This window comes from Triticum urartu, chromosome 3A (genome assembly GCF_056163025.1).
Source record: "Triticum urartu cultivar PI428250 chromosome 3A, HENAU_Tu73, whole genome shotgun sequence".
Classification (NCBI taxonomy): Eukaryota; Viridiplantae; Streptophyta; class Magnoliopsida; order Poales; family Poaceae; genus Triticum; species Triticum urartu.
This window is the reverse complement of record NC_141875.1, coordinates 737,371,119-737,385,104: the sequence shown is the minus strand read 5'-3', so window position 1 is coordinate 737,385,104 and position 13,986 is coordinate 737,371,119. Positions and strand designations below refer to the sequence as shown.

The 13,986-nt window shown below is 49.7% G+C and overlaps 2 pseudogenes; one reads left to right on the top strand and one right to left on the bottom strand.

Moving 5' to 3' along the window:
• Window positions 1-1,139: 1,139 nt before the first annotated feature.
• Window positions 1,140-3,032, bottom strand: LOC125547383 (uncharacterized; annotated as a pseudogene).
• A 2,972-nt stretch (window positions 3,033-6,004) lies between these two features.
• LOC125546341 (uncharacterized) lies at window positions 6,005-7,205 on the top strand (annotated as a pseudogene).
• The last annotated feature ends 6,781 nt before the right edge of the window (window positions 7,206-13,986 follow it).

Genomic DNA, 13,986 nt, shown 5'->3' with positions numbered 1-13,986 from the left:
GGAGAATAGCTTCTTGCTCCACTCAGACAGACGGAGCGCTGTTTTTTTAGTTTACTGTGCAAAATGAGAAACGGCTCTGTGTGGCTCACGCGCTTGCCCCACGCCTTTTGGACCACTTCGTTGAAACCGGGCAGAGATACCCAGAAGTTCTCGAATTTGAAGGACCGTGGTCTCCTAGGCCCCTTGGCATCGGCAAGCAGAAGAGGGCAGTGGTCGGAGAGGGAAGACGATAAGGCATGCAACACATGTGTGTTGAAGGTCGTGTCCCACTCGGCGTTACAGAAAAAGGAGTCTAGCTTGCACAAAGTTGGGTTGTCCCGCTCATTACTCCAAGTGAAGCGCCTGTTCTGAAGGTGAATTTCCTTGAGTTCACACGATTGCAGGGATGCGCGGAATCAGTTGATTCTACTCCGATTTACATTTCTTTTGTTTTTGTCACACGCCCGGTAGATTTGGTTTAAGTCCCCAACGGCGAGCCAGGCAAGGCCTGACAAAGGCTTGTGGGAGGCAAGCTCAGCGAAGAAGGAATCTTTGCTCGCGGAGTCAGTGGGACCGTAGACGGTTGTTAACTTGAAGTACACATCGGTTGCGTTGATTCGGACCTTGCCAGAGAGGCAGAAGGCCGAAATTGTGATGTCAGTGATCTCGAGAATGCTGTCATCCCACAACAGAAGAATCCCTCCCCTGGTTCCCGTCGCCGGGCGCTGCGCAAATTTTTTGAGTCTGTTACCACCCAGGGAGGAGGCGACAAACATATCTACATTATCAAGCTTTGTCTCTTGTAAACACACAATTTGGCACGATGAGGTCGCAATTGTTGCACTCACAGTAGCCCTCCTATCCGGGCAATTTAAACCCCGCACATTCCAGCTGAGGGTGTTGACAGGTTGCATTATCATGGAGCACAACGAACATCACGTTGTTTAGTACAGAAGCCGAAAGAGAGCAAAACAGCATGGCCATGAAGACACTTCCCAGAGGCGTGAAAGCATTGGAGGGAAACTACCCAAAAGCATAAACACGTGCTGAAGACATAACCCACACGCACTACACGGACGGCACAAGCGCCTTCCAACCACAGACAAGGTAGTTTGCTTAACATCTGAAACTAAAACAGCCCTTACGAACTAGCATGGCGTTCAGGCCGCTGACGGCTGCGATCCTTGGTTGTCCTGAGCCGCAACACCATCTTGGGCCAACTCCAGAGCCCCGGTGCCGCCATGATCAATTAGAGCATCTTCGACGTCGTTGACGGCCGAGTCGTCGAGGTGGAAGAACTCTCTCATTGCCAGAATCACTTCAGGGGCTAGCTGCTCCTTGAACTTGGCCGTGAACTCGTCAAGAATGGCTTTAGTCACGTCCTCTCCATTTTTGGTGATTCCCATCATCCGGCAAACGAGCTTCTTTGCAGCCTTAGACGCCATGGCCACAACAGGGGTGCCGGACCGCTTGACCTTCTGCAGGGTGAGGCCACCTCTGGTAGAAATTTTAACACCGGCCAGGGTGTTTCGGTGAGCCGCTGGTGGCCTGGGAGGGGGCGACTCAGGTGTGGCAAGGACATCCATTTGTCGCTCCATGAAGATTGACGTGAGGGCATCAGTGGAGACGCCAGCCGCACCATCACGCACAGGTGAAGGGGTACGGCGCAGGGGGCCGACGCATGCGAGCGGCGGTGTGGGGAACCCCGGGGGCCTCGAGGGTGACACCAGAGGCCGAGCGAGTATTGTGGGAGAGCAGAGCTCGCTCATGGCATGGTTTGCAGCGACCAGCGTCAGAGGGGAGGACCTGGCCTCGGCGTGCTTGGATATGGGGCTCGGCGGCAGCACTGTTGTTGGAGAAAGAGGGGGTGACGCCGGTGGAGTTCTCTCCTCCAGAGAGCGGCGCCTGGAGGCCCGTGGCGACGCCTGGCGCGATGGACTACACCCACGAGCCTCAACGAGCACCGGCTCATGGGCGCCCAGGAGCTCGAGGGCGCGGACCGGCTCATCACTGCCCGAGCCCGATCCCCGCAGAATGGCAGCACACGCCAGAGGGGTGGCCACAACAGCAGCACTGGTGCTGTCATGGCGGCGTCCACCGGACCTGTCTCTGGTGCGGTCTTGGCCCCCCTCGCGCTGGCGCTCACGCGGGTTGCGGGAAAGCGAGCGTCGGACCTGGTGCCCCAGCCTTCCCAAGGGCGACCTCCTTCACGTCCGCGCCTTCCGTCGCGGTCGCCGTCGTCTTCGCGTCTGTCCGCACGGCGCTCAGCGCACCCCTGAGCTGGATGGCGCTCTCGCGGAACAAAGGTGCCATCGACCACCTTCCTGTACCAGGTGAACTCATGCACGTCTGGTGGCGGTGGGTTGTCGTCGTCGTCGCCGGCCTTGGAGTGGTCCTCGTGGAGGTCGAGGTGGATGAGGACGCGATGGCGGAGGCCCCGCCGTCCACGGCAGCGGTGACCGCGGGCCGGAAGTGTGAGCCACTTAACCTTGGGGATGGCGTTGGGGTTCGCCGTCCAAGCCCAGAGTGCCAGGTCTCTGGTGTCCTCCTTGTGACGCGATCGCTGCTCGATGTAGTCAAGCGAGCATCCGCAGGCGATGAGGAAGGTGGCGATGTAGTTGTTCCAGCCGTGGAGAGGGACACCTTCCAAGCAGAGGCAAACATGATGGAGCTGGTCTTCGTTGTCTGCATGAGCCTCGAGCCTCCACTCTCGCACGTAGATGCGGTGGCCGGTGCCCCGAAGGTGGCCGCGGGACACGGCGTCGGCGCAGTGGTGTTGGTTACACGAAGCGAACAAGGAACTGCTCGGGGTAGTGCTTGACCACCTCGACGCCAGCCAGTCTTGCGCCCAGCTCTGTGGCGAGCTCAGCCGCCACCTGCTGGCAGGGAATGTCCTGCCGTGCCCCATCGAGCCATGCGACGGCACAGTTGGTGGAGAGGATGGCTGCCTCGGCCTGCATCTCCGGCGTCGCCGGGACAACCACGAAGTCCTCCTCCGGCCTGAGCGCAGGGTCGCCAAGGCGTGGCACCTCGGGGTCGCCACGGCATGGCATCGTGGCTGGGCCGGCGTGAAGTTGCAGCAGGGGAGGCGGCCAAAGGATCTCCCAGCCCCGGCCAGGACGAGGCGACACCTCTTGACAAGTAGTAGACGATACATGCGGGGTAGCGGAGGAGGAGGCACAGCAGGGCCGTCGAGGGAGCTTAATGGCTTCCAATTGTTGTTGCAACCACGCGACTTGTGCCCATTTTGAAGGCAGCGGGAGCAGCGGATGGGATCCCTGCACAGCTCAGCACGGTGACCCCGGTGTAGGCATCGGCAGCAGCGGCCAAGGAGCCATCGAGGGATGGGCGCCGGCTTGAATGCAGGGGCAGGGGCGGCCAAATCCGGGCGGCACGGGCCTTTGGTTGACACGACGAGCTGCCAGCCGCCGGTCACATCGGCATCGCGCCCCGCGCCCGTCCTCGCCACCGGCATTGAAGGCACAGTAGGAGCTGGGGGGAGGAGGCCAGCTGCCGCGCATCCTCGCAGTTATGGCCGCCACCTAGATCTTGAATGCTCGAGACCGCAGCAGCCGGAACGACACGCCCCGGACCTGGCCTTGCCTGGCACGACGACGTCGCGACCGGCTGCGAGATGGGGACGAACTCCACGGAAGAGGTCGAACCACCCCGGCCTGCCGGCGGGATTGGATCTGACGAGGTTGGGGCTGGTGAGCACAGTTGCAGCGCGAGACGGGCAGGGGCACCAGCAGGGCCACCGACAGGCGGCGGACGAAGGGGCATGAACCAGGAGGCGAAGCCCAGGTCCGAGCAGGGAGGTGCAGCCGGCGTCGGCGGCGCGGGAGGGGCGCGCGTCCGCCATAGCCATGTACTACTAATATAATAACTGAAGAGAAAGCACTCTTTTTTGACGCAAAATATTAGCGGTGCTGAAGCATTTCTTCTGCACGGGAAACAAACCGAGTCAAAGGGTTGGATCGCTTTGAAAGGCATGGAAAAAGACATTTGTTGAGTTGGCACTTTACATAAGGTCTTATAACATTGTTACCATCTATACTTTATGGTTGTACAAATTTGCACCTAAATCTCTTCTTTTGGAGGGTCGTCTCAACATTAGTTAAGCATAAAGTTTACGCAGAGCTGATGTATCATGTAGCATTTTTTTCCTCAGAAATCCAGTGGTGATCTCGAGATGCTGCAGGAAACTGGTGCAGAAGCTAGAGTGCAATTTGAGCCGCAAGAAGTGTACCCCCCATCGAGTTTGATGCCAAGGAAGTGGGTGATTACACAAGCATAAGATGCAACTAGCTAGGTGCAAACAAATAACATTATATCTAGCATGCGTGTTTACTGTGGGCTGGGCGACAATATGCACATAGCAATTCTTTGATGTCAGAAGTCCAGTGTAAGCTACTCATGTGGTAACACGAATATGATATTTTTATTCTGACATTTGAATCTTATAGTCTATAAAAATATGAATTTGAATTCTATGAAAATGGTAATTTTAGTGCACAATTTGAAATAGTACTGCATTTAGTTAGCCTTCAGAAATATCAGCTCGGGTAAAGTTACTCGTAAAGAACTGCCCTCGTAGAACCTACCTGGTTACCTCCCCCTCCCCCTCCCCCTCGCGTCGCCTCCCCCCGGGCCGCGCCAGGGGCCCCGAAACCCTAGCGCCGCCAGCACCCTCTTACCGCCCCTCCTGTCGCCGCTGCCGTCGGCATGGGCCGCGGTGGCGGCGGGCCCGGTGCCAAAGGTTTCTGGGCGGGTGGATGCGGCGGATCCCATCTGAGGCGGCAGGGGCGGCTCCTCTCGTGCGATCCAACAGCAGCGGCTTGGACGGTGAATTCGGGCTGTGCGGCTGGGGCGGGAGCACCATCGCCGGCGGAGCGGCGGCCCTGCATGGATGGCGGCGGTAGCAGCGCCCCATCTGTCGGGGTGTGCTGTTCTGGTCGTGATGGTGACGGCGGTCACTGCGGATCCAACGCCCCGTTTGGATCCATCGCGGGGAGGCCTTCCGCCGACCGGCGGCGCGTGAAGGGACCGGTGAGGAGATGCCGGATCTCCGCCGGAGTACTGACGGCGACATACGTCTTCGTGGCAAGGTTTCGCTCGGTTCTAGCCAGCCGCGAGGTCGGGAAGACGTGGCTTCCGGTGAAAATCACGCCTGACTGCGGTCTTGGCGGACGATGGCGGCGTCTCAGACGTCGTTCCCTTCTGGAGGCATCGTCGTTGCAGGTCACATCAACCTGATCAGGAAGTTCCGGGGGAAACCCTAGATCTGGGTCTACCGGATCGGACGATGACGGTGCCTTCGATATCGTTCTCCCTCATGGGGGCATCGTTTTGGAGCAAGTGCTGGTTGGAGGGGACAAGAGGAGGAGCGGTGTTTCATCTGGTCCATTGATGACGGCGGATCTCGGCGGCATGGCGCAGTGGAGACTCGGCGCCTGATGTGCGGAGATGGACTCGCGCAGGAGGGTTGATGCGGCAGTACAACTCTGAAGATGGATTGGTGGCACGTGGCTGCGGCGGCCTCATACCCGGCAGGCGTGCTGGTTAAGAAGCACGCCAGACTGGTTGGTGCCCATACCCGGCAGGCGTCCTGGTTGGGACCTCAAGTCTTAGATGTTAGGTTTGACTGCGAGGTTTGTTTGGTATTAGGCCCAGACTTTCAGCGCCCCTACATCAACTGGATAGGAGTGAATTGCAAAAACCCACCACATTTGGGGCATCGATTCCGGAAAACCACGAGGTCGCTAATCATTTGCAAAAAACACCGCACATTCAGTAACCTTTTTGCAGTGTGCACTGATCGGCCGATTTGCTTCGTTTGAGTGTGTTTCCGACAGCTGGGGCCCGGTTTCCCCCTACGTGGCATAACGGACCGCAAACGGCTCGCGTCGGTCGGGCCGCCCGCGCCGCCCGCACTCCACTTCTCCCTCTTCTCGCTCCTCTGCTCTCCCTCGCGCTCTCAACCTTGCTCTGCCTCCTCTCGTCTTTCCACTCGCCACCGGCCGCCATGGTGTCTTGGAGCGATGGCTCGAGCAGTGAGGACTCCGACGTGCATATCATTTCTTTGTACGACTCCCCTATTAAGGTCAGTTGGTTCCACCAGGACTGCATTTAGGGTTTGGATTTAGGGTTTGAGCTTGATATGAACCAGTACATTTGTGTTGCCCAGATCCCACCAACAATGGATGACCCGTTGTTCACTGGTGCTGCTGACGATTTGAGGGTGATGTGCGAGCATGGCAAGCCAGGGAAGAAATGTGTTGCATTCCAGGGGATAAGCACTGGGAGGAGGTTCATTGCTTGTGCACTAGAAGTAAGTTAGCAAATTAGTTGCAAAGTGAAACCTCTCTTGTGTAGTACAGTTCATCTGTTCAGGGTTAACTGTTCATGTTCTAGGGTTAACTGTTTATTGCTCATAGTTCCTGTTCATGGTTCATTGATACTGTTTTATGTTCATAGTAACTGCTCACAATAATTGTTGTTTAGTTTTGCGAGTTGAATTGATCTAACTGAATATGCACCTTAACTGTAACCTTAACTTAACTGAATATTTAGCATGTGACAACATGTTTGAACTACTTTATTTTGTATTGCAGGGAGTTAATAATTGTGGATTAGTGCAGTGGGTAGATGAGGAGTGGCCAGATCATCTGCAGAATGCCCTCCACAAACTGTGGCTTGTGTATGAGGATAGCATCCAGACCAATAAGATGGCATGCCTTGAGCATTCATTTACTGTGCACAATTTAGCAAAACAAAAAAAAGAATTGCAGGAGACTTATGAGAAGCTTGTTGAAGATGTGAACAACCTCTTGGATTCCTAGGATAATCTGCCACATGAAACTGATATGAATGTTGCTGACAGCAGCATGGAAAAGGATGCTGAGATCAAAAAATTGAAGGCAGTTGTTGATCAGTTGAAGTGCATTCATGTTGCTCAAGCCAATGTCATTAGGAATTTGAAGTTCAATCATCTGAAAGAGAAGGAAAAGATGAGCTCTGATAAGAGGACTTTGGAGTTTAGCTTTGCTGACCTGAAGAAAGAGAAGGAGAAGCTGGATTGTTACATTGCTGAGTTGACTAAAGAGAAGGAGAAGTTGAACATTGAGAAGAGTACTCTGCAGTGTGTTGTTGCTGACCTGAAGAAAGCTGGTGAAAGTAACAAGAGGAAGCTGAAGGAAATCAAGGGTATTTGTGGTGAAGAATAAATTGTGTTGTCATATGACCATGTGGGTCATTGTATTTAGTTACTAGCTTTGAACTATGGCTTGTAATGTGTTAAGTTTGAATCGGTTGAACTAAGTTACTTTTGAAGCATTGAACTATGGCTTGTAATGTGTGCTAAATTTGAATTTGTTGAACTAAGCTATGAAGTATGGCATGACATGTAATGGGTTTAGCTTGGATCATTTAATGAAGGTGTTTGTAGTGTTATTTTTATGTTGGTTTGTGATGAAAGGTTTGTTTGTAGCTTGGATCCTTCATTTAGTGGTTGGTCGATGCCGAGCCACACTAAGTGACAAGTTTGCCTTCATTTAGTGGTTGGTCAACACCGAGCCACCCTAAGTGACAAGTTTGCCTTCATTTAGTGGTTGGTCGACGCCGAGCCACCCTAAGTGACAAGTTTGCCTTCACTTAGTGGTTGGTCGACGCCGAGCCACCCTAAGTGACAAGTTTGCCTTCACTAAGGGGTTGGTCGACGCCGAGCCACCCTAAGTGACAAATTGCCTTCACTTAGGGGTTGGTCGACGCCGAGCCACCCTAAGTGACAAATTGCCTTCACTTAGGGGTTGGTCGAGGCCGAGCCACCCTAAGTGACAAATTGCCTTCACTTAGGGGTTGGTCGACGACGAGCCACCCTAAGTGACAAATTGCCTTCACTTAGGGGTTGGTCGATGCCGAGCCACCCTAAGTGACAAATTGCCTTCACTTAGGGGTTGGTCGACGCCGAGCCACCCTAAGTGACAACATCATCATCATCACCATAACTATAAAATCCTAGTCTACTTGACATCATCATAACTATAAAATCCTAGTGTACTTGACAACAGCTTGATGCAACAAAGTATAAATGACAGCATCATAGAGAACATAATCATTATCATAGTCTACTTGACATACTCATGCATAAAAGTCTTGATCACAACCATAATTAGGTGACTTACATAGTGCCATCACAAACTAGCCAAAATAGGCTGAATTAAACTAGTTTGAACATGAAAAACTCACAGCTGTTTTCAACATCACAAACTTGAAACTGTTTTCAACATCACAAACTTGAAATTGTTTTCAACACCACCATCATGAAATTACTTCTTCTTGCTGCCCTGAGAACAATTGAACCACTCAGACATCTTGTAAGAAGGTTTTCTCAGCCTTCCAGTACCTGAAGCTCTAGGTGGTATGAAGGTTTTCTTTGCAGCAGTAGAAGAACTTGGCCTAGAAGCACCAACAGTAGATGAACCTGGCCTAGAAGCACCAGCAGTAGATGGACTTGGCCTTGTAGTTGCAGCACTAGATGAACCTGGCCTAGAAGCAGCAACAGTAGATGCAGTTGCTCTCCTAGTTGCAGGAGGAGCTGATGGAGCTGGCCTAGGTGCTGGTGAAGCTGTAGTTCTTGCCCCGGGAACTGCTGGAGCTGATGGAGCTGGCCTAGGTGCTAGTGGAGCTGTAGTTCTTGACCTGGGTACTGATGGAGCTGAAGGAGCTGCCCTTGGGGCTGATGTAGCTGCATCAACTCTTCTGTTTTCCTGCAGTGCAAACATACAAAGATTAGAACATAGTATAGGAAATAAAATCATAAACTGAATTTTTTGAAGTTTGGACAATTAACCTAATGTTGGTTCCTTCTCATTGCAAGGGCCGGCTTAAGATTTTTGTGGCAGCTAGTGTACCTATGCCCACTCAAATTGCAATTACTACAAGTGATTGATGTCATCCTAGAATTTTCCTTGGGAGCTGGCTTCTCAAACTGATTCTTTCTCCTTTTTGTCTGCTTCTTTCCTGGCTTGTCTCTGAAAACAGGTGGCTCTATGTCAGGGGTCCCAGTCTTTGTCCATAGATCAGGCCCAGGCATAGGGTAGATAATTGGACTGTAGGCTTGTTGATACATTGGTTTCTTGAAGAAAGCATTAACAAAATCTTCTGGATGTAGTTTAGCCTTGTTAATTGCTGAAACACCATGATTGCATGGAACCCCAGTCATGTCCCATTTTCTACACCCACATGTGTAATCTTTCAGATTAACAGCATATGTGCTTTCTCCACTTGTAACCTGGTATAGATCATGTCCAGCCTTGATTGACTGACAGAATCTGGAATGATGTTTAGCTTCTTCCAGCTTTTCAGCATATGTTGGGCATATCTGCCACTTAGCTGTCTCTGTCTCGGTCCTATTGGCATTGAACTTAACTAACAATTTTGTTCTGATCCCATCAACCATGGTTTTAATTGGTTTTCCTCTCACATCAAGTATCATTTTGTTGAATACTTCACTTATGTTGTTCACAACCAAGTTAGTTTTACAATTTGTGTCCATGGCATGTCTAACCCATGTATGCTTTGGTATCTTACTAAGCCATTTCCAAGCTGCTTGACACTCTTTTTTCATACCATCCATTGCTTGATCATATCCATGCTCAGTATATGAATAACTAGCCTGATCCATGTATTTCTTTAACTCCTCACCTCTAAAGCCAGCTGTTTGGAAGTTTTGATAAATATGTCTAAGGCAGAATCTTTGAGGGCAATTTGGGAATACATTGGTTATTGCTTTAAGAAGACCCTGTGAAAGTACTATTTGTAAGTACTAAGCATGTTCTAATTTGCACTATTTATAAGTACTAAGCATGTTATAATTTGCACTATTTGTAGGTACTATGGTGTATGAGTTACCTTTTGTCTATCAGATATGATAGTGTAGTAGCCATGCTTCCCTGACTCGCCACCAAGAGCATACTTCAGTTGTGTTAGAAACCATGACCAGCTTGCAGTGTCTTCCTTGTCAACAATTGCAAATGCAATGGGAAAGATGTTGTTATTACCATCTCTACCAGTTGCAGCCAGTATTTGCTGCCCTGTGGCCAACTTCATGAAGCGGCCATCAACACCTACAGCAGAAAATATCACATTAGTACTAGGACAACATAAATGATTGTGTTCACACAAATTAATATAGTGATATGTCTCCAACGTATCTATAATTTTTTATTGCTCCATGCTATATTATCTACTGTTTTGGACTATATTGGGCTTTATTTTCCACTTTTATATTATTTTTGGGACTAACCTATTAACCGGAGGCCAAGCCCAGAATTGCTGTTTTTTTTGCCTATTTCAGTGTTTCGAAGAAACGAAATATCAAATGGAGTCCAAACGGATAAACCTTTCTGGAACGTGATTTTCTTCCCGAATATGACCCAGGAGACTTGGAACCTACGCCAAGGAAGCTTCGAGGTGGGCACGAGGTAGGGGGGCGCGCCCTATACCCCCAGGCGCGCCCCCCACCCTCATGGGCCCACCGAAGCTCCACCGACGTACTTCTTCCTCCTATATATACCTACATACCCCCAAACGAACAGAGAGGGAGCCAAAAACCTAATTCCACCACTGCAACTTTCGGTATCCACGAGATCCCATCTTGGGGCCTGTTCCGGAGCTCCGCCGGAGAGCGCCGTCATCATGGAGGGCTCTACATCATCATAGCCTCTTCGATGAAGTGTGAGTAGTTTACCTCAGACCTTCGGGTCCATAGTTATTAGCTAGATGGCTTCTTCTCTCTTTTTGGATCTCAATACAAAGTTCTCCCCCTCTCTCGTGGAGATCTATTCGAAGTAATCTTCTTCTTTTTGCGGTGTGTTTGTTGAGACCGATGAATTGTGGGTTTATGATCAAGTCTATCTATGAATAATATTTGAATCTTCTCTGAATTCTTTTATGTATGATTGGTTATCTTTGCAAGTCTCTTCGAATTATCCGTTTGGTTTGGCCAACTAGATTGGTAGTTCTTGCCATGGGAGAAGTGCTTAGCTTTGGGTTCGATCTTGCGGTGTCCTTTCCCAGTGACAGAAGGGGCAGCAAGGCATGTATTGCATCGTTGCCATCGAGGATAACAAGATGGGGTTTATTTCATATTGCATGAATTTATCTCTCTACATCATGTCATCTTGCTTAAAGCATTACTCTGTTTTTAACTTAATACTCTAGATGCATGCTGGATAGCGGTCGATGAGTGGAGTAATAGTAGTAGATGCAGAATCGTTTCGGTCTACTTGTCACGGACGTGATGCCTATATACATGAGCATGCCTAGACATTCTCATAATTATGCTCAATTCTGTCAATTGCTCAACAGTAATTTGTTCACCCACCGTAGAATACTTATGCTCTTGAGAGAAGCCACTAGTGAAACCTATGGCCCCCGGGTCTATTCTCATCATATCAATCTCCATCACTTTAATCTTGCTTTGCTTTTTTACTTTCCCTTTTTATTTTCACTTTGCATCTCTATAACAAAAATACCAAAAATATTATATCTATCAGATCTCACTCTCGTAAGTGACCGTGAAGAGATTGACAACCCCTAATCGCGCTGGTTGCGAGTAGCTATCGTTTTGTGCAGGTACGAGGGACTTGAGCGTGGCCTCCTACTGGATTGATACCTTGGTTCTCAAAAACTAAGGGAAATACTTACGCTACTCTGCTGCATCATCCTTTCCTCTTTGGGGAAATCCAACGCAAGCTCAAGAGGTAGCATATAGTTACCTACGAAGGGTCTGCAACCATTTAGGAAACTCTCTTTGTAAGCATTCATGCACATGAACAAGCCATGGAATCTAGGATTTATGCTAGGATGGGCCTTCAATTGCTTTGTTGTAACAATGCATCTACTTCCTGGATTGGTATCCAACACAGCTTGGAGGTAATCCCTTATCCTTGTGTATTGTGCCCTCTGATCTCCTTGGACAACACTCTTAGCTGCTTTCCTTGCTCTGTAGGCCATGTGAATGGACACTTCTATTCCATGTTTATTCTTCAAATTGGCTATTATGGTCTGGACTGGTGTGTTTATGTCTGCCCTCAACTGTTCCTCACACTCATGTGCCAACCATCTTGCAGTCACTTCGGTGCTCTCTGTAAGTGCATCTAGTGCCACCCCTAGTTGGTTTTGGAGTATTGACGACAAACCTAGTTGAGGGACTAATGTGTTTGTGAGAATTGCAGGATAACACAGGTAGAAGTCCCTCATTGATTAAGTTTTCCTACTAGAGATGACCCCTAAAAATGAATGAAGACATTGAAGTCAAAGGTGGTATGTGAAGACATTCACATTGAAGACTATGACAAGAGAAGACATCGCATGAAGACTATGGAGCGCGAAGACTTAGTTGTTTCGTCGTTCTTTTTCTTCTTTGTGGAGTCATAGGAACCACCGTACTGTTAAGTGGGGTCCAAGTGAACCAGTCAAAATGACTGAAGTGATGCTTAACCAAAATCCTATGTCTTCGAGTGAAGACTATGAGAGCAAATCTTGTCCAGAGTTGGATAAGTTAGCTTTGCTTGTAGCCCAAGTAAAGTTGCCGTGTGTGTTTGAAATCTGACCGTTGGAACACGTGTCAGTTCCTTAGTGACCAAGGGTCATTTCGGACAAATCAGGCCGGGTTGCCTAGTGGCTATAAATAGCCCACCCCCTACAACCATAAACGGTTGGCTGCTCAGAGTTAGAGTACGGCTTTTGTCGTTTGAGAGCAACCCACCTCGAAGCCTTTGAGAGAGAATTCCTTGCGAGGATAAAGCCCTAAACACCCAGAGCCAAAGAGTGTTAGGCATCACTTAAGTCTTCCTGTCTGTGTGATCTGAAGACTTATTACACTTGAGGACTGTGAATCCTCCAGCCGGTTAGGCGTCGTGTTCTGAGCATCCAAGAGTCATTGTGGATCGCCGGTGAATGAAATCTGTGAAGGTTTGGAAGTCTGCCTTGAAGACTTACCAGAGTGATTGGGAGAGGACTGGGTGTCCTTAGCTCAAGGGGAATAAGGTGAAGATGAGGTCTTCTGAGTTGAATCTCAGCCTCCCTAACCAGATGTACAGTTGTCACAGCAACTGGAACTGGTCCAACAAATCATTGTCTTCAACGAGTCACTGGTTTCATCCTTCCCTTCCCTTTGCTTATTGTTGGTCCTTGTGAAGTCATTGTATGATTGCATTATCTTTTGTCTTCACTAAGTGACTAGTTCTGATTGGCTTCACAATATCTTCCTACCTGATCTTTACTGCCTAGTTGCTATTAGTCATTGTGCTTTTACTTCGTTGAATACTTGACTATGGTTTGCCTAGTGTAGTCTACCTTCCGCTGCATGGTAATAGGTTTATTTCTATCGTTTGTCTTCGAAACTTCCATGTCTTGAAGACTTTCATAGAAATCGCCTATTCACCCCCCTCTAGTCGATCACTAGCACTTTCAATTGGTATCAGAGCAAGGTACTCCCTTGTTCTATGTGATTCGGTTTAACCACCTAGAGTTTTAGCAATGTCGACTGCAGGGATAATCAAGGTCTCCGTTGCTTGCCCCATCTTTGATGGAACTGAATATCCCTACTGGAAGAATAAGATGCGCATGCATCTTGAAGCCATTAATGTCGACCTATGGTATGTCGTCAAGAATGGCGTTCCCAAGGCTGGTGAAGGTGTCACCGCTGCTGATGTCAAGAAGTTCGTTCAACTGGACTCCACTGCCAAGAACATCATCTGTGGTCATCTGACCAAAGGACAGTATGGCCGCGTGAGTGCTTTGGAAACATCTAAGCTAGTCTGGGACTGGCTCTCCAAGGTCAATGAAGGCGTCTCAACCCAGAGAGATCAGAGAATCAGTGTCCTTCGCAACCTCTTCAACCGCTTCAAGAGAAATGACAATGAGAACGTCCAGCTCACGTTTGATCGACTCACTGACATCACAAATGAGCTTCAAGCTCTCGGCGCCACTGAGAACACC